General features: G+C 45.8%; 1 protein-coding gene across 1 annotated transcript in view; it reads left to right on the forward strand.

Moving 5' to 3' along the window:
- Positions 1-3322: 3322 nt before the first annotated feature.
- ZNRF3 (zinc and ring finger 3) overlaps positions 3323-21705 on the forward strand; it is a 163078-nt gene continuing 144695 nt past the window's right edge. The window contains exon 1 of the mRNA XM_069557182.1: positions 3323-3424. The gene's annotated coding sequence lies outside the window, so the exon portion shown is untranslated. The remainder of the gene's footprint in view (positions 3425-21705) is intronic.

Below are 21705 nucleotides of genomic sequence, written 5' to 3' on the forward strand. Positions count from 1 at the left end.
CAACATTCATAAAATGAAGACCATGGCATCCAATTCCATCACTTCTTGGCAAATAGATGGGGAAACAATGGAAACAGTGACAGACTTTATTTTCTTGGGCTCCAAAATCACTGCAGATGGTGACTGCAGCCATAAAATTAAAAGGAGGAAGAGAAGAAGAAAGGCTATGATCAACTTACACAGCATATTAAAAAGCAGAGACATTATTTTGCCAACAAATGTTCATCTAGTCAAGGCTATGGTTTTCCCAGTAGTCATGTATAGATGTGAAAGTTGGACCATAAAGAAAGCTGAACACAAAAGAACTGATGTTTTTGAATTGTTGGAGAAGACTCTTGAGAGTCCCTTGGACTGCAAGGAGATCAAACCAGTCCATCCTAAAGGAAATCAGTCCTGAATATTCTTTGGAAGGAATGATGCTAAAGCTCCAGTACTTTGGCTGCCTGATGTGAAGAACTGACTCACTGGAAAAGACCCCAGTTCTGGGAAAGATTGAAGGCAGGAGGAGAAGGGGACGACAGAGGATGAGATCATTGGATGGCATCACTGACTCGAGGGACATGAGTTTGAGCAAGCTCCTGGAGTTGGTGATGGACAGGGAAGCCTGGTGTACTGCAGTCCATGGGGTCACAAAGAGTCGGACACGACTGAGCGACTGACTTGACTGACCGAGGTCAGGTGAGTGGAGCCCTGATCCAATACAGTTAGTGTCCTTATAAGAAGAGACACCAGCAAGCTCCTCCCTCTTCTCTCCTTGCCCTGTAAAGACAGTGAGAAGGCAGCCATTGGCAAGCCAGGAAGAGAACTCTCACGAAAAAATGAATCAGCCAGGGACTTACTTCCCTGGGGATCCAGTGGTTGGAAATCCGCCTTGCAATTCAGGGGACACAGGTTTAATCACTAGTTGGGAAACTAGGATCCCTCATGCCGTGGAGCATGCCCCCCCCGCCCCCCCCAATTGTTTTTTTAATTAGAAGGAAAAAAGAGTTCAGAACACCAAGACAAGAGATTGGGTCCTAGGCAGGGACAGTGTCCTCCACCTCCAGCTGTGTCTAACTCCTGGGACCAGCCTCTTCTCTTGCTGCCCTTCGCCCTCCGTGGTTATAGATTCCAGGTGTTGTACAGTCCTCCTCCCCACAACCCTAGAACGTTCTTAGCCGTCACTGCCCTGGTCTGTGGGGCTCTTCGCAGCACAGCTTCCCAGACTCACTGGTCCGGCTGGCTTGCGCTCAGATGCTCCTCTTGGCTTCCCAGCTGAACCTTACTCAACTCCTGCTTCCCTAAACATGACACCTGGGGACTTTCCCTGTTTCTCCCCATGTGGAGCTCAGACTCCAATTCCTCCACACACCCCAAAGCTTCAGATTACCTGCGCCCGGCCCCGCCCCACAGGACTCTCCCAGGAGGAACCTAGGATCTGCCTGCATGACCAAGAGGGAAGGCCACCTTGGGATAATCCTCAACAGCTCTCTGTAGTCTCAGATTCCTCACCGGTAGCTAGGAAGGGATTATGCGTGTGGTGAAGATTCAGGGCCTACAGTGATTAGAACCGTGACCACACAGAGTGGGCCTATGAAAATAACTGATTTTTATTCTTAATTGGAGGATAATTGCTTTACAGTGTTGTTTTGGTTCCTACTGTACAACAACATGAGTCAGCTGTAAGTACACATATATCGCCTTCTCTCTTGAGCCTCCCTCCCACCAGAAATTATTAGCCAAAGAAACACTGAAGAAAATGCCAAAAGAGCAGCAGACTGACTTGGCGAGGGTGGGCAGCAGGAGGCAGTTCAGACATCTGGAAGCAAGGCCAGGCTGAGTGAGGGGCTCACATTTTAACAGTTCTTATGAAAAAAGGGAAAAACGTAGAGAATGACAGCTGTGTCCATAATTGGATGGTCTTCTACACCCATCCCTGTGGCTCTGATGCCTTTTGGCCACACCCTGAGACTCATCATCTTTAAGTGCAAAGCAAAAGCCTGCCCAGTTCCCTCTCTTTCCGTTTCAGAACATCCCCAGGCCTAGGCAGGTTCTTGTTGATCCCTTAATTGGGCCTTGACCTGCAACTCTATACAAGACTTCTTCCTTTGGGGGACGTCCCTGGTGGCTCAGTGGTTAAGACTCTGTGCTCCCAAAGCCCGGGGTACGGGTTCAGTTCCTGATTGGGGAACTATTAATAGATCCCATATGCTGCACTAAAACCTTGCACAGCCAAGTAAATAAACTTAAAAAAAAAAAAAAAGATTTCTTGCCTTACTACCTCTCTCTCGGGCCATCTCCTCACATCTTCCTACCTTCCTGATACTCCAGCTGTTTTAACAACTGAGTCACTATTTCCCTTGGGAAATTCTTACTGACTCTGCGCTTCCTTGACTTGATGATTCTTTTATCAACTTTTCATTTCACTATTTTTAAAAAAGCTTCTAAGTGTGGTGTTTGTGTCTGTAACTTTCTTAGATACTGTAGCTTTTTTCAAAGGCCGCTGCCTGGAGGGCTGATAACCTTAATACGACATTACGACGTTTGACCTGGATCCATTTTTCCTGAGAAGCTAGTACTTTACTGATCCCACACTTTCTGAATGCACAATTTAGTAAGTTTTTTTTTTTTTTTTTTTTCAGGTCAGCAGATCGTAATGGATTTGCTGTGCAGCATGTGGGATCTTAGTTCCCTGACCAGGGATCAAACCCGAGGCCCCTGTGGTGGATGCGAGGAGTCCTAACCACTAGTTCACCAGGGAAGTGTCAAATTTTTTTTAAAAAAGTTATCCCATGATAGGTCAATTTTCCCAAGAAAGAATATTTGCTAAGGAAAGGGTAACCATCTATTACCATTCCCCAAAGTAAGAAGGGCATGATCTCAGAGTAGAGGATGGCCTTTTAAATTTAGTACACTGAGCTTTTTGAAAAAAAAAAAAAAAAATGCCCCCACATTCTGCATAGTTTTCTCATTTCTCTGCTTTTTCTGTGGTTTGGCCACCAGGAACAGAGGCTGAGGTAAAGGGCACGGACACCGTAACGAGCTGCAGGGCCATCTAGTGGCCATTTGTCAGCACTGCATGTGCAAGTGACAACTATTCCAATGGTTGACTCCCACCCAGGGTTTCTGGCATAAGAATCAATCTTGGTCATTTTGTGGAATTTCTGAAATCTCACATTACAAACGTTCCTACAACCTTGCACGTAAAATGACTGCCTCGGTACAAATCTTAAGACTGAGTTTCTAGCATTTCAGTGGCGATTCGGAGCACTGTTACCCAGGTCAGACAGGCTTGGGTGAGAGTTTGCTGTCTGTGACGTTGAGCAAGTTACTGGAACAATCTGACTCTCAGTGCCCTCTTGCACAGTGGAGATAACAGTGGACAGGACTGTTCTGAAGACCCAGGAAAGTGTGCATGTCACGTCTTTGCCACTGTTTCTGACAAGTAAGCCTTTGCTATTAATTTGTTCAGTGCTTATAGAAAGACAGCATCACCCAGGTGGGCCACAAACCCACCCAACAGGCTCAAGGAAAAGGTTCACTATGAGGAACTCGAGCATTGTCTCAGAAATCCTTCACTTCCTCTCAGTAATGTTTCTTAGTCGTGTGGGTTGTTTTTCTGTTTTTCCTATATATAAACATTTTTTCTCTTGTATCTATATGTATTTGGCTGTGCTGGGCCTTCCCTGCTGCTCAGGCTTTTCTCGGCGAGCAGGGGCTACTCTAGTTGTGGTGTGTGGGCTCACTGCGGCGGCTTCTCTTGCTGCGGAGCACAGGCTCTGGGGGGCGCAGGCTTCCGTGGTTTTGGCGCATGCACTCAGCAGTTGCGCCTCCCGGCTCTGGAGCACAGGCTCCATAGTCGTGGCACGTGGGCTGAGTTGCTCTGTGGCATGTGAGATCTTCCCGGATCAGGGTGGATTCTTTACCACTGAGCCACCAAGGAAGCCCTGTGTGTGTGTGTTTAACTGAAATTAAAAAATATATATATATTGGGGTGTAGTTGATTTACAGTATATTAGTTTCAGGTATACAGTGGAGTGATTCAGTTATACATATACATATGTCCATCCTTTTTGCAGATTCTTTTTCCCATATAGGTTATTACAGAGTATTGAGTAGACATCCCTAGCTATATAGTAGCCTCTTGTTTATCTTATATATACTACTACTACTAAGTCGCTTCAGTCGTGCCTGACTCTGTGCTACCCCATAGACAGCAGCCCACCAGGCTCCTCCATCCACAGGATTTTCCAGGCAAGAGTACTGGAGTGGGGTGCCATTGCCTTCTCCATTATCTTATATATAGTAGTGTGTGTATGTTAATTCTTTGTCTTTGTAAAGGCACTGTGTAGAACCTGATGTGAAGAACTGACTCATTGGAAAAGACCCCAGTTCTAGGAAAGATTGAAGGCAGGAGGAGAAGGGACAACAGAGGATGAGATGGTTGGATAGCATCACCGACTTGAGGGACATGAGTTTGAGCAAGCTCTGGGAACTGGTGATGGACAGGGAAGCCTGGTGTGCTGCAGTCCATGGGGTCACAAAGAGTCAGACATGACGGAGCGACTGAACTGAACTTTGAGCTACATATTTTAATTTTGATGCCATTATACATGGTGTTTTTTCACATTTCACTTTAAAATTGTTTTTGTGTAGAAATCCAGCTATTATATCAACCTTGTATCTAGCAAACTTGATAAATTAACTTCTTTATTTTACAGTTGAGAATGTTTCATTCATTTGGGCTTTCTGCACGCACAATCAGGGGACTACTGCATACTGGTAGTTTTACTTCATTGTATCCATACCATATGGTTTAAATATTGCCTCTCCAATGGCCTAAAGAACTGTGGTAAATATTTGTGATGAGAGCAGACACTGTCATCTCATTCTCCATCTCAGAAAGAAAGCTTTCAAAGTTACCGTTAAGTATATTTGCTAAAGGTTTCCAGTGGGCCAGATTTAATGAGACCTCTTCTGCTTTCTAGACCTTTCCAAAAGATGACTCATATAGATACGAGCTGAGATAATATACTTCTAATTCTTACCCGTGGTTCTCTCAGGATGGGTGTGTGGGGAGAGGTTGTATGACATTGTTCTTGTTCAGTCACTAAGTCGTTGTCCAACTCTTTGTGACCCCGTGGACTGCAGCACACCAGGCTTCCCCGTCCTCCACCATCTCCCAGAGTTTGCTCAAACTCACGTCCACCGAGTCAGTGATGCCATCCAACCATCTCATTGTCTTTAGCGCCTTCTCCTCCTGCCTTCAATCTTTTCCAGCATCAAGGTCTTTTCCAATGAGTCGGCTCTTTGCATCAGGTGGCCAAAGTATTGGAGCTTTAGCATCAGTGCTTTCAATGAATATTCAAGGTTGATTCCTTTAGGATATATGACATTACTTGTTGTTTAGTCGATAAGTCACGTTAGACTCGTTGTGACCCCATAGACTGCAGCCCGCCAGGCTCCTCTGTCCTTGGGATTTCCCAGGCAAGAATACTGGAGTGGATTGCCATTTCCTTCTCCATCTGACATTACTTGCTAAGATAAAATTACTTTAGCATAGGAATAATTTACCATGAACCTAGATTTATTTTGTCACTAGAAAGAAAATAAAGCCAGAGAGCAATTTAAACTAACATTACATAACAGTCATCAAATAGTGAAATAGATCGTTCTTTGACAAAGCTTTGTGAAGACATGTCCAAGAACATATTTTTCTCTAAACCTTTCCCATCATCACATCCTCAGACTCTGTTTCAACTATTTCTTTCTAATTTACGATGGACTGCAACAAGTAGGCAGATTTGGTCTCTTGGCTGGACACTATTGGTGCCCTGCTCACTGGTACACCCACTTCCCAGCTGTTCTGGGTGTTGGCTGCTAAACGCTCATGGCTCCATCCTTCTCTGGAGGATTCTCTTAGCTAATGGGAGCTGCCCTGCCAGGAGATGCCTGTGAGGTTACACACACGGCCCGGGTGGCCCTTGGCCAATGGCTGACTAACAGGGTGGGGTTTAAAGTCCAGCTCCCTGGCCTCAGGGCAGGACAGACTCTGCAGTGTAATAAATACCCCCCAGCTCCCTATGGGATCGGGCTGCGGTTAGGCCTCTCCTGAAAGCACGCATCTGCTCAGTTTCCTCTCTGGCTCCGTCCTGCTTTTTTCAGTTCCTCCCAGTGTTCCTCCCTAGGGTCCTTCCTCAATAAATCTCTTGCTCTAGAATCTCTGGCTATCCCAGTCTCTGAGTGGGCTCTCTTTGTCCAGCACCCACCTGAGCTGTCTGTGATTGGTGGGTGGAGCGGGGTGCAGAGTTAGGCAGCCAGGGAAGAGCTGGGGGGTGATGTTGTGGTTGGATCAGGGGATCCCCGGAAGGGGCAGCCATAAAGAAGGAGGAGATAACACATCTGAGAGGGGAAATGGAATCTTAGGTTAGGTCTGTCTGACTCTAAAGCCTCGATTTGTAACTATGACCTTGGACTCCTCTTCACTCTCTGCCCATACTTTCTAAAGTTTTGAACAGCAACTTTTCTAAAAACCCTATAGGGGGGTCTCCTTCATCGATGCAGCTTCTAAAGCATTGGCTGCAAGTTGTATGCCCAAGAGGGCACTGCCCCGCCAGAGCTGCCCTGCGGCTGAGGAACTGGCCCACTTTGACTCAGCCCAGACACCAGACCAGCAGGTCGGCAGGGAAGAGATGGTGTTGGGACAACAGACTCTTTGTATGGAAAGGAAACAGGATCAGCTCATTCTGTCCCATCAGACCATGAACGAATTTCAGATGCATCAAAGCTCCCACTGTGGAACGTGAAACCTTACAATTTTAGCAGAAATTTTAACAAACATATTTGGAACATCAGAATGGAAATGGATCTCTTAAAGAAGATGCAAAAACTGCAGACCATTAAGGAAAAGATGGTTAAGTCTGACTGTATCAAGATTAAAAGCATCTGCGTGACAAATCCCATGATAAAGGGAAAAGTGACTGTGACCGTTTCTGACTTACTACTGGGGAGTCAGAGCGGAGAAACCCCATCTAGAGCCTGTGCTCCGCAACAGGAGAGTAGCCTCTGTCGGCCGCAACTAGAGGAAGCCCGTTGGCTTTCAGAGGGCATTCAGAGGAGGAAACAATTTCTGGGCAAAAGTAACATTAGTGGAAGCTTGCAGGTGATGGGAGGGTGAGGCGGGCAATGTGGGGAGGGCATCAGAGTCTGATGGAACAGAACTTCTTTCCTTGCTTCCCAAACAGAAAGCTTGAAGTTGGCCTCTTGACTCTCTGTCCGCCTTCCTGAAATTGATCTACAGCTTTGTGCTGCAACAAAGACCCAGTGCAGCTGAAAGTAACTGATTAATTAAATGCTGGAGAGGGTGTGAGAAAAGGGAACCCTCCTATACTATTGGTGGGAATGTAAGTTGGTGCAGCCAGTATGAAAACCAATATGAAGTTTCCTCAGAAAACTATAAATAGAGTTACCATAAAATCCAGAAATCCCACTCCTGAGCATCTATCTGGAAAAGATGAAAACTCTAATTCAAAAAGACACATGCACCTCAACGTTCAGTGCAGCACTGTTTATAATAGCCAAGACATGGAAACAATTGAAGTATCCATGGACAGATGAATGGGTAAAGAAGATGTATTCCATATACACAATGGAATATTACTCAGCCATAAAAAAAGAACGATATATTGCCATTTGCAGCTACAGGGACGCACCTAGAGATTATCATACTATGTAAAATAAGTCAGAGAAAGACAAATATCACATGATATCAATTATATGTGGAATCTTAAAAATTAAATACAAATGAATTTATTTACAAAACAGAAACAGACTCACAGACATAGGAAACAAACTTACAATTACAAAGGGGAAAGGGGGGAGGGATAAATTAGGAGTTTGGGATTAACAGAAACTCACTACGGTAAACAAGGACCTGCTGTATGGCACAAGGAACTATATTCAATATCTTGTAATAATCTATTACAAGAAAGAATCTGAAAAAGAAGGGCTTCCCTGATGGCCCAGTGGTAAAGAATCCGCCTGCCAATATAGGAGACATGGGTTTTATCCCTGATCTGGGAAGATTCCACACACCGTGGAGCCACTAAGCCCAGGTACCTCAGTTACTGAGCCTGTGCCCTGGGGAACCACAGCGACTGGAGCCCATGGGCCCCAGAGCCCTGCTCTACAAGAAAATTCACAGCAATGATAAGCCTGCACACCACAACTAGAGGCTAGACCCCACTTGCCACAACTGCAGAAAAGCCCAAGAAGCAACGAAAACCTAGCACAGCCAGAAATAAACATCTGTACAAAGTTTTAAAAGGAATCTGTGAAGGAATGTAGGTATCGCTTTGCTGTACACCTGAAATTAACACAACATTGTAAACCAACCGTCCTTCAATAAAGGAGGTTTCCGACGGCATCGTGGAGCCGTGAGACAAGTGCGAGGCTGCCCAGCTCCGGACTTCCAGTTACACGAGAAGAATAAGACCTCTATTTGGCTAAGCCATTGTAAGCTGAGCTTTCTGTTATATGGAGCCAAACCGATTCCTAGTTTATTCAAGGCCTGAGAGAGCAAGATATGTTAAGCTGGGGAGCTCCAAGTGGTTCAGGGGACTCAAGAAAGGGGGGCTGTAGAGATGACGAGGCTGGAGACATGTTCAGGGACGGGATCACAAAGGGCCTTTGAAGTCTTGCCTAGGGATTTGGGCTTTATCCTGGAGGCTTTTGTTCCTTAAACCTGGATAATGTATAAATGGACTTTTTTTAAAAAAGGAAAACACTTCTTCCTGACCCTCTCCTTGCCACAGTAGTCACTAAGTGCTTTTATTATAATGTAGAGATATAACATTAGGTATAAGCACCTTATAGAACTATAAAACCACATTTGCAAATAAAAATTACAGTTGTCAACAATCTAATGTGACAGATGATGTTGTTTTTCTTTCTTTCTTTTTTAATGGCCACACGGTATGCAGGATCTTAGTTACCCAGCAAGGGACTGAACCCGTGCCCTCTGGAAGTGTGCAGTCTTAACCATCGGATGGCCAGGGATGTTGCAGATGATGTTGTTTTGCTGGAACTATATTACCACTCAAAACAAAGAGATGGTGCTGGCTGCAGTGGCTCAGTTCTGCCTCTGACTTCTGCCACCTATGGAGCCGTGAGTGGCAAACTGGGCTAGAATATTTCATTGTTGATTCGAGAGTTTTCAGAGCTCTATTCCACTCTGTAACGACAACCAGTAATATTCAAATCTGGGGCTACTTTGGTATTATGCTTCGCTTTTGAAGGGAGGTGACATGGAGCAAAGCACCAGCCAATATGTAATGAGTATGTAGCATAACACAGTAATAAAGATAACTCTGTTACAAGACACTGAGGTTTAGGGGCTGTTTGTTACTGTAGCATAATGTAACCTATTGGTATTACTGTAATGGAAAGACATCATCTGGATGATACAGAATATGTTTATTTTGCTGCTAAGTCGCTTCAGTTGTTTACTTTAAGTTTATATTATTATAACAGAATAGTAAAGTGATCATAAACATGGACTCCCCTGGCAATCCTGTGGTTAAGACTCCACGCTTCCAATGCAGGGGGCACAGTTTCGATCCCTGGCTAGGGAACTAAGATGCTGCTTGCTATGTGGCCAAAAAAAAAAAAAAAAAGCCATGGCTAAGTGTGGGGGAAAAAAAGGTCATAAACATAATATTGTGATTATGTAAGAAAATGTCCTTGTCCTTAGGAGATATATTTTTAAGTGTAGAGGAGTAAAATGTTTTCACATCTACAATGTATTTTCAAATAGTTCAGCAAAAGTGAAACAGAACGATAGAGCAGAAGGTTAACAATTTCAATTCTAAATGAAAGCTGTGTAGACTCTTCTTGACATTTTTCTGTGACTTGAGATTTAGAAGGAAAATCATCACAGACCGCTCAGGGAGCCCCAAGAATATATCATTAGCTCTTGGTTTCAGAAGCTGTAGATGAATTTTGAGAAGGCTGACAGAGAGTCAAGAGGCCAACTTCAAGCTTTCTGTCCCAGAAGCAGGTAAAGAAATCTTGTTCCGTCAGACTCTGATGCCCTCCCCACGTTCCCCTCCTCAACCTCCTGTCACCTACAAGGTTCCACTCTGATTTTCCTTCCTCCCAGAAATTGCTTCCTCCTCTGAAGGCCCGCAGAAAGCTCTCCACATCTTTCTACTGTATCTCAACCCAGCTCCTCATCTACCTTGTGTGAAGGAAAGAAGGAAGGTAAGGCTGTGGTCACCAGCCTAGTGCTACTAAGCTCAGCGTCTGGCACATAGCACAGGTAGGTAGCAAGGCGACCATCGTTGTCATCACCCTTAATTAACGCTCAGGGTACGTCAGCCAAGTCTCTGCCTTCATATAATTTGCATTCTAAAAAAAAGAAAAAAACTTGTATGAATTTGTCTATGTTTTGTAGCATGTACTATATTGGGTCATTGTTTTTTTGAGAAAAGTATTTCTTAGATTATCAGTTTGTGGTATATGTCCTGAATACAGGGGTCCACGTTTAGGACCTGATTCTAGCCCTGCCTTCACCATGAAGTTGCCGTATGTCCTGCTGATTCCCTTTCCCTCCGTAGTCCTTCGCTTCCTCAACTTCCTCCCTAATCCAATAGGATTTAGGGTCTTTATTAGAATGTGCAGGGTTTTGATTCAATCAACCCCGTAGTGTGCTGTTCTTGTTTCTAGCACTAGGGGGCGATCAGAACATTGGAACGCATTTTGCTATTACAGCTCTGGCTGTTAGATGTAGGGGTTGATGCAGAAAGACGATCGTTCTCTGCTTTAGTTCCCCCACCTCTTCTGAAACCTTAAACCCCCAAACCCGAACCTTCTACCAGGCTGGCTAGAGACTCAGACCTCCGTGAAGGGGAACAGGGCAAAATCGTCCGTGAATCTTGGATCCATCACTTTTCTGTCTCTCGTGAATCCTGCATGTGGTTGGAGGGAAGACAGGTGGGTGATAAAGGCCCTGTGAACGACTAACGGACCACCAGAAGAAGGAGCACTGAGATGTAGACTGAGATTTTGTTTGGAAGAGAAAACAGTTTGGCAGCACCGTCTTGCTGTGATATCACATGAGACCAGCATGTGATGGGAAGGTCCATGGGGGCCATGCATACGGAAGGAGAGCCAGGGCCTGAACGCAAGGAGACCCACGATGAAGGCCCAGCTCTTCCAATGGTCAGCATGCTCCAAAGCCATTCAGAGGTAGGAAAGTGTGTACTCAACTTTGCCCTTGACTTTCAGAACTTTGCTTGGAATTTTCACATCCAGGTACACAGTGTAGGGCTTCCCCTGTGGCTCAGTGGTAAAGAATCCGCCTGCAATGCAGGAGCTGCAGGTTTGATCCTTGGGTCTGGAAAATCCCCTAGAGGAGGCAACCCACTCCAGTGTTCTTGCCTGGAGAATACTGTGGACAGAGCAGTCTGGCGGCCCATAGGGTGGCAAAGAGTCAGACACGACTGAAACAACTGAGCACGCACGCATGCACACAGTGTGACTACATTTAGGCACAGAGATAAGGTTCCTCTAAGGGAATCTGGGATGAATTCGGGCTTCATTCCTGAAAGATAGGTCCATTGTGTGATGTAGCCACCATCCATTTAAAAACAGGCTCAAGTCAGCGTGTCCTGTTAGTGTTACTGGACTAGAAGTCAGGAGACCTGAGTTCTGTTCCTGGCCCTACCCTTTGTTAGCCGAGTGACCAAACGTCTCAGAACCTCAGTCTCCCCCCAGTACAATGGGGATTATCAGACCTGCTTTACCTATTATGAAGGTCAAACCAGACAGGTCACATACCTGAAAATACATTGCAAAGGGCAAATACACCATACAACTCCAAGGGAACATGATACGGATTTTTGCAGGGACCTTCTGAGAACATATTTATTTTATGTTCTTCTTTGTACTTTAACAACATTTAAAAAATTTGTGTACAGTATTTAAAGGTTACTTTCCATTTACATTTATTATAAAATATTGACTATATTCCTTCTGTTGTACAATGCCTCCCTATAATCTGTCTCCCATCCAGTAGTTTGCATCTGTCTCCCCTCCCCCACCCATATACTGCCCCTCCCTGCTTCCCTCCCCTCTCTGGCTTTTTTTTTCTATATCTGCGAGTCTGCTTCTTTTTTTTCATATTCACTAGTTTGTTGTAGTTTTTAGATTCCACACGTAAGTGGCTCAAGAAATAAAACTTCCCCCAAACACAGTATCCCCTCTGTGAGCTCTCCCACACATGAACCCTATCCCAAACCTGATGTCTGTTATTCCTCTGGATTTCTTTACATTGTATCTATATGTATGGCCTACCAAAAAGTAGTACTGTTCTGCATGTTTGTACAACTTATTTAAAAGAAATCATGCAGTGTGTCGTTACCTTTTTACTTAGCATTTATAAAACAACCAAGTTGAGGCATGTAGCTTAGTTCATTCACTTCCCCTGCTCTATACTGTTTCATGGTAAATGAACAATATCTATCCATTCTTCTCATCATAGTCATTTTCTCCCCAATTTTTTTTTTTTCTGTTACAAACAATTGCTCTCTGAACATTTGGACTCACCTCCTTGTATGCATAAGCAAGACTTTTTTTGCAAGTATATACATGTAGGCATGTGATTGAGGGGTGGTTGAACTTTGTTCCCTGACCAGGAAACTTTGTTCCCTGACCTACCTGAGGCCCCTGTGGCGGAAGCACATAGTCTTACCACTGGACCACCAGGAAAGCCCTTATTGGATGCTTATCTTTATCCTGTTTGTTCATAGATGCTCTTTAGGTCTTCCCGATGCTGATCTTTATTGATGACGTGTTGTGAAAATCTTCCCATCTGTGGTTCGTGTCTTCCTTTTTTAATAGTGTCTTTTGTTGAACAGAAGATTAAAGTTTAATTTGTCTCTCTTTTCCTTTATGGTGTGACTTGTTTAAGATATCTTTTCCTACTCCAAAGTCGAAACAATGTTTGCCTTTTGAAGTTTTGCTTTTCAAGTTGAGCAATTTAATCTCCTTGAGATGGATTTGGGGGGACATGGTGGTACAGGGATTTCCTCCCCTCTTTTCTCTCTGGATAACAGGTTGTCTGTTAACCAGATGTTCAATAATCAATGACAATCAGCTAATGTCATTCCCCTCCTTAAAACCCTCCATAACTGTCCACGCCACGAGAAGAGGCCCCAGATTCCTTGTTTGAGTCTGCAAGGTCATTCATGAGCTCTGCCTCAAAGTTCCTGCCCTTGCCTCTCAGCATTCTGTGCGTCAGAACATGGAGCAGGCTCTCGATTACTTTCGACATTCACTGGTTTTGTTCTTACTACCCAGCAAGTCCATATTCTTCTGGTCTCAGTTAATACTAGTTGTAGTAGGTTGAATGGTACTTTCCCTGAAAAAGTATGTCTACCCAGGATCTGTAAGTATGGTCTTATTTGGAAAAAGGGTCTTTGGGAGTATAATTAAAGATCTCAAGATGAGGTCATCCTGAATTATCTGAAGTGAAGTATCAGTTGCTCAATCGTGTCCAACTCTTTTCACCTCCATGGACTGTAGCCCACAGGCTCTGCTGTCCATGGAATTTTCCAGGTAAGAATACTGGAATGGGTAAGCCATTCCCTTCTTCAGGGGATTTTCCTGATCCAGGGATTGAACCTGGGTCTCCTGCATTTCAGGTAGATTCTTTGCTGTCTGAGCCACCAGGATTGCCTGCAGGACCCTAAATCTAATGACAGATTCCTTCTAAGAGACAGAAGATGAAAAGACAGAGAGGAAGGCGATGTGAAAACGGAAACAGGGCCAGAGTGAAGTGGCCACAAGCCAGGGAACTTGGGCAGACACCAGAGCCTGGTGAGCTGGGGAAGCATACTTCCCCGAGAGTCTTTGGAGGGCACATGGTCCTGGGAACACGTCAGTTTCAGACATCTGACCTCCAGAACCGTGAGAAACTGTATTTCTTTTGTGATGAGCCCCCTGAGTATGTGGAAATTTGTCCCGGCAGCCCTAGGAGATTCATACGGATGGGAAGCTGGACTTAGGGAGAACCAGAGAAGCTGATGGACAGGGAGCCTAGACTGGGGGACTGGAGAGGTGGGCGGTGGAATGCAGCCTGTCTGAAACTCCCAGCCAGGAGGTAAGTCCACTCCCTCATGTCTAGGAAGGGGGATGATGACCATAGAGAGGGCGTAAGCGACAGGGCCACGGTGAAAGGACCCCTGACTCCCGATAAAATGGATGAATCCACTCCAGACCCCTTGCGATACCTCATCTACAAAGGAGAGAGGCAGCAGGGATCCCTGGGAGGCCCAGGGAGCCCCGGGCAGTGAGGCAGTGGATATCTGAGCCACGGCAGCGGCTGGAGAGCCTCAGACGGGTCTCAAAGAGAGACTAAGGGCTAAGCAGTGTGTGGCCAACAGCAGGATGGGTAAGGTCTAACCCCAGCCCTGCGGCAGTGCAGGGGTGCATGCCTGCAGGCTAAAGGGCAGTTCCAGGATGGGGACAGTGGGCGGCTTCCTGTGTCTCTGAGCTTCTTTGATCCCTGGGCCACTTGGGTGGAAACAGAGCCTAGGGCACCGACAGGGTCATGTCTGTTTAAACAGAACTAAACACTGCAGGTAAATCATTAACTCACTGAAGAAACAAACAGGGGTGTCAGCCACCCTAGAGCCGCCTGGACATGAAGAAGTCCCGCTTATCAGGGGAGTCTGCCACTCAAGGGTCCCACAGCCTGTTGCAAGTGTTTGCTGAGCATCTTCTCCACCAAGGAGACCCAGAGTGGGTGCTGTGTGGACTGAGGCACGGACAGTCAGCTGACCGTCGGCTCAGAGCTGGGGCGCCAGAGCTCACGGCCACCGTGGGCGCGTGCATCACATGGCCCTCCACTCACGGCCACTGAGGGCGCCCATGCACCACCACGGGGCCCTCCGCGAGTCGTCATGTTCTCATCTAATGCTCATGCCGACCCTCTGAGGCAGTGAGCCCAGCCACATCCCGCAGACCAGGAGACCCAAGTCCAGAGAGGGAGAGAACTTGGCCTGGCCACACAGCTTGTCAGTGATGGGGAAACAGCTGGCTCTAGCCAAAAGGGGAATGAATTTCAGGTTTGGGGTATGTTTAGGAGCCTAAGAACAGTAAGCAGAGCTGGGCCTCTTAACAGACAGGAGTCGTGACCAGCAAAGCCTTTAGGAAGCCACTGTCCTCTTCTCTTTTTCCAAGATTACATAATCTCCCAACTGTATTTCTAATTGAGTATTAATGTTATTCCTCCCTCTATTTGGGGGTTAAGAGCAAGAGTGAGGGCATCAGAGTTGGGTCCAGTCCTGGCTTCACCGTTTATTACCTCTGCGACCTCAGGCAGGCACGCCACTCCCTCACCGCTAAGTGGGGATGCTGTGGTTCCCACGGAGCCATCAAAGGTGATAACATGTGCAAAGTCCTTGGCACAAAGCCTGGCACATAACAAATGCTTAGCAAACAGAAGATGCTGTTATCATCTCACATGGTAGGAAGCAGTCTCCCCAGCCCTCCCAGATCCAACACTGCCCGTGAGCTCACTAACACCTTGTCCTGACTTCAGCCGGGGAACCAACTATTACAAGGGAGGGTGGTGATGATGGTTTAGTCACCAAGTCGTGGCCAGGTCTTTTGTGACCCCATGGACTGTAGCCTGCCAGTCCTATGTAGATGGAATTCTCCAGGCAAGAATACTGGAATGGGTTGCCATGCCCTCCTCCAGGGGATCTTCCCAACCCAGGCATTGAACTTGGGTCTCCTGCACTGCAGGTGGTCTCCTGCATTGCAGGCGGATTCTTCACTGAGTGAGTCACCAGGGAAGCCCACAAGACAGGGTGGTTTTGTTCAAACAGAGTCTCAAGTGAGTGGAGATGAGAAGCTGAGCAGCCTAGTCACAAGCTTTCTGTGACAGACATTTCAACTGAAAGGTCTTGTGATCAGAAAACTGGGTGATCAACCTTTCCAGACTCCTCCATGATGAATGCTTTGAATGTAGATGGAGGCCAACCTGCCCAAGAGAGTAGCTGGCTGGCTGGATGCCAGTAGCTTACAGGTGGATGCTGACCAATAGGCTGTGGAACGTGCAGGAGAGGCAGGAAGGATGATCTGAATGTCAAGACTTAATATTGGCATAGAATGAAGAGCCATTCATTCGTTTTAGCAAATCTTTATCATGCGTCAACTGTACATAAAGCATTTTGGCAGGAATCACTGGCTAAGTGAAAGGTGTAGTCATTGTCCTCAAGGAGTTAAATGGTCCAGTAGAAGGGAACAGTAGGAGGAAATGGACCAATGTTGTCAATGTGATGGAAACTCTAAAGGGATCTGCTTTCAGTTCAGTTCAGTCGCTCAGTTGTGTCCAACTCTTTGCGACCCCATGGACTGCAGCACGCCAGGCCTCCCCATCCATCACCAACTCCTGGAGTTTAGCCAAACTCATGTCCATTGAGTCGGTGATGCCATCCAGCCATCTCATCCTCTGTCATCCCCTTCTCCTCCTGCCCTCAATCTTTCCCAGCATCAGGGTCTTTTCAAATAAGTCAGCTCTTCACATCAGGTGGCCAAAGTATTGGAGTTTCAGCTTCAACATCAGACCTTCCAGTGAACACCCAGGGCTGATCTCCTTCAGAATGGACTTGTTGGATCGCCTTGCATCCCAGGGACTCTCAATCGTCTTCTCCAACACCACAGTTCAAAAGCATCAATTCTTTGGCACTCAGCTTTCTTTATAATCCAACTCTCACATCCATACATGACCACTGAAAAAACCATAGCCTTGACTAGACAGACCTTTGTTGACAAAGTAATATCTCTGCTTTTTAATATGCTAAGTTGGTCATAACTTTCCTTCCAAGGAGTAAGCGTTTTTTAATTTCATGGCTGCAGTCACCATCTGCAGTGATTTTGGAGCCCCCAAAAATAAAGTCTGACACTGTTTCCCCATCTATTTTCCATGAAGTGATGGGACCAGATGCCATGATCTTTGTTTTCTGAATATTGAGCTTTAAGCCAACTTTTTCACTCTCCACTTTCACCTTCATCAAGAGGCTCTTTAGTTCCTCTTCACTTTCTGCCATAAGGGTGGTGTCATCTGCATATCTGAGGTTATTGATGTTTCTCCCGGCAATCTTGACTCCAGCTTGTGCTTCCTGCAGCCCAGTGTTTCTCATGATGTACTCTGCATAGAAGTTAAATAAGCAGGGTGACAATATACAGCCTTGAAGTACTTCTTTTCCTGTGTGGAGCCAGTCTTGTTCCATGTCCAGTTCTAACTGTTGCTTCCTTACCTGCACACAGGTTTCTCAAGAGGCAGGTCGGGTGGTCTGGTATTCCATCTCATTCAGAATTTTCCACAGTTTATTGTGATCCACACAGTCAAAGGCTTTGGCCTAGGCAATAAAGCAGAAATAGATGTTTTTCTGGAACTCTTGCTTTTTTGACGATCCAGCGGATGTTGGCAATTTGATCTCTGGTTCCTCTGCCTTTTCTAAAACTGGCTTGAACATCTGGAAGTTCATGGTTCACATATTGATGAAGCCTGGCTTGGAGGATTTTGAGCATTACTTTACTAGTGTGTGAGATGAGTGCAATTGTGTGGTAGTTTGAGGATTCTTTGGCATTACCTTTGAGATTGGAATGAAAACTGACCTTTTCCAGTCCTGTGGCCACTGCTGAGTTTTCCAAATTTGCTGGCATATTGAGTGGAGCACTTTTATAGCATCATCTTCCAGGATTTGAAATAGCTCAACTGGAATTCCATCACCTCCACTAGCTTTGTTCGTAGTGATGCTTCCTAGGGCCCACTTGACTTCACATTCCAGGATGTCTGGCTCTAGATGAGTGATCACACATCGGGATTATCTTGGTTGTGAAGATCTTTTTTGTACAGATCTTCTGTGTATTCTTGCCACCTCTTCTTAATATCTTCTGCTTCTGTTAGGTCCATACCATTTCTGTCCTTCATTCTGCTTTAAGTACCAGGAAAACACCTGTCCACACAAGGTAGGGAGCAGGGGAAGGAGGAGGTGACTATAGCATCTAGTTTTGCTTTTGTGAGTCTTGTCTGCCCAGCATTCCTTCCCCTTCCAGTCGTCAACCAATCTCAGTCTACGTGGTTGGAAGGGACTGACTCTCATCTCCAGGTCCAGAGAAGAACACCTTGAACCAGACCTAGTCAATCCGTGTAGTCCATCCCCCTGGGCATAGTGATTGGTTCACTGAGGTGCATGTAAACTAGCTCTGGCCAATGAAAGTCAACCCATGATTAGTGTTGGAACCTAGACTAAAGAAGCTCTGTCTGCACTTGGAGTGTTGGCAAAGTGGGTGATGTGAGCCTGGAGAAACCAGGGAAAATGATGTCATAGAAGAAAGCAGAGCTGAGAGCAGGAGAGAGAAGGCACCTGTTAACATCCTTTGAGCCGCTGGACCCAGCTGGGTCTGAAATCAAAGTTATTTCTGGTCCTTGCGGTTGTGTGAATCATTAACCCCTACCCCACCCCCCAACTTTTTTTTTTAATCTTAAGGCAGTTTGAGTTGGATTTCTGGTATCATAAGAAAAAGGAGTCAATATGCCTCTCTCCCATCTCAGGCTTAAAATTTTTTCCTTTATTCAAACAAATCTGGATAACAGTTTCTTCTGTACATTCCTGGAGTATATATGTTTGTTTTACAGGAAAAAAAAAAAAAGACTATCTGACCATAAGTCCACTCGTCTATCTTTCGATGATCTAATGACCCCCTTATCCACTATCAGTCTTTCTTGGTCAAGTAGGTATATGATTACATTTCCACCTCAATGAGATATGGCATCCTGAAAAGAGGTTCCTCTTGTGGTCCAAGGTGCAGCCCACACATACAGCTATCTGTGTGTGTGTATGCGTGTGTATGATAGTGACTTAGTTGTGTCTGGCTCTTTGTGACTGTATGGACTGTAGCTGCCAGGCTCCTCTGTGCATGGGATTCTCCAGGCAAGAATACTGGGGTGAGTTGCCACGCCTGCCTCCAGAGAATCTTCTCAACCCAGGGATCAAAACCCGGCTTCCTGTGTTGCAGGCAGACTCTTTACTGTCTGAGCCACCAGGGAAGCTCAGCTATCACTATACAGTGCAGCATCTACACTTCTCAGATTCTGCGTTTCTTCTTCTTTCTCTGTCTCAATAGTGAGAAGCAAGAGTTTTACAACCTGGTCCAATCAACATTTGCTTTGTCACTCTTCTCTCCGTTGTCTTTTGGGCCCCAAATGTATTTATTTTGGGACCTGGAGGTGTATTTATTTGGCCTCACACAGCAATATAAATATTTTAAATCTATTGTAAACATTTTAAAACCAACAGACACTACAGACACATTTGGAATTTTGTTTCTTTCTTACAACTCAGAAGATCTGTGAACCCTGGGCCCATGTACCCCAGAGCGATGATGCTTGGGAGTGGCCCAGACCTACCTTGTGTTCCTAGGCCACCGCTCCCAAGGGTGTTCCTGTTTGAGGCCCCTCTGCCATTTACATTCTTGTGTGCTTAGCCACTCAGTCATGTCCGACTCTTTGCAACCCGATGGACTGCAGCCCTCCAAGGCTCCTCTGTCCGTGGGGATTCTCCGGGCAAGAATACTGGAGTGGGTTGCCATGCCCTCCTCTAGGCGATCTTCCTCACCCAGGGATTGAACCTACGTCTCCTGCATTGCAGGCAGATTCTTTACTGTCTGAGCCACCAGGGAAGCCCATTTACCTTCTTACTTGCTGGTTATTTTTGCTCACACCTGGCCCACCTCACTCAGTGACATTCCCTCCCTGGCCCCTGGAGCGTTGTTTGAGTTTGTGACTCCTGGTTGGGTGGCCACTGCACATCAGGGACGGGTTGAAGCAGGGTTTCAACCACTGATGAATCGGGGCCAGCCTGGCCTTCCGCCTCGAGGCTCAAAGTAGATGGAGATTGATGGTGCACTTCAAAGGCAGAAGAGACACTTCTAAGAGTTTTGAAAGAACTGCCGCTACTTGTCTGTGTAACATCTATTGTACCTTTCAAGAGAATTATATGATCTTTAAATACAATAAATTAAAAGTTTCCAGAAATAGACATAAAGGCTGTGGAAGAACGCTAGCACGTCTTCAGTTTGAATCTCCTTAAAGAAACAAGATGAAATTCAAACTCTTAAGTTTACCTGGTGAAGGAAAGTGGGCTTGATTGTAATCTTGTGTGACTTCTCTAACTCCCCCCCCCTTTTTTTTTGACATTTTAGGAAAAATTTATTGTACTTTGAATTAGAGCCCAAGTAATGGAAGATTTAACCTGTGAACTTATTGCGCTCAAACTCCGTCCTAAAGCAGGCAGACAACAAAAGGAGAACCAAACAGTTCTACTGTCAGTGGCCGTGTCTCAAGTCCATCACGAGTGCCAGTTTGCTGTCGATTTTTGGATGCCACTTAAAATTTTCTTGTGAAAGTGTTTCATAGTATAAATTTCCAAATATTAACCTGTATTGCTGAATGGTCACTTATGGAGTTTCATCTATTCATTCAGAAGGGTGCTAGGAACTACCAGAGATACTTTTAGCAACTTAAATAATACTATGATTGCCGCACAGGTTACTAAAAGGAAATAATTCTTGCATGCTGCTGCTGCTAAGTTACATCAGTCGTGTCCGACTCTGTGCGACCCCATAGGCGGCAGCCCACCAGGCTCCCTTCCCTGCATTCTCCAGGCAAGAACACTGGAGTGGGTGCTGTTTCCTGCTCCACAACTGTCCCTTCATCATGCTTGTGCTGTTGTGCTAAGCTGCTTCAGTCGTGTCCGACTCTTTGCTACCCCATGGACTGCAGCCTGCCAGGCTCCTCTGTCCGTGGGATTCTCCAAGCAAGAACGCTGGAGTGGGTTGCCCTGCCCTCCTCCAGGGGATCTTCAGGACCCAGGGATTGAACCCATGTCTCTTAGCTCTCCTGCATTGGCAGGTGGGTTCTTTACCACTAGCGCCACCTAGGAAGCACCTTTAACAGGTCAGATAATAATACTATCAGTCACTCAGGAACAAATTCAATATACACAAAAGGTATACAGGTAAGGGTACACCTCCCTCCTTTCCCTGCCTCCCAGTTACCCAGAGGCCACCATTCATCTCTTGCAGCTCCTTCCACACATTGTTCATGTCTGCAAGCCTTCGCAGATCTGTCCCCTCCTCGTCACTCCCCTCCATTGTAGAATACCATCTGTACGTCTTTTTCACTGACTGGTGTACATTGGAGATCATTCTGTGTAAGTTCATAGAGTGCTGCTTCATTCTTTTTTTTTTTTTTCCTTTTCCACTCCTTTGCTTGAGGCCTTATTTATTCTTTTGGCTGCCGTGGGTCTTAGTTGTGGACGTGGTGTCCTTGTTGTGTCATGCAGGACCTTATGCTGAGGTGCGCAGGCCCCCTGGTTGTGGCTCGTGGGCTCCGGAGCTTGCAGGCTTCGGTAGTTGTGGGGCGCAGGCTTAGTTGTTCCGCTGGTATGTGGGATCTTACTTCCCTGACCAGGGATCAAACCCACATCCCCTGCACTGCAAGGCAGATTCTTGACCACTGGACCACCAGGGAAGTCCTTATTGCATTCTTTTTAATGACTATTTCTATGTGTTCCATTATATATTATATAGAGGTATCATAAAATAATGTTTAATGAATCCCCTTTTAGGCATATAGACTCTTTGCTGTCT

This window comes from Ovis canadensis, chromosome 17, assembly GCF_042477335.2.
Source record: "Ovis canadensis isolate MfBH-ARS-UI-01 breed Bighorn chromosome 17, ARS-UI_OviCan_v2, whole genome shotgun sequence".
Lineage (NCBI taxonomy): Eukaryota > Metazoa > Chordata > Mammalia > Artiodactyla > Bovidae > Ovis > Ovis canadensis.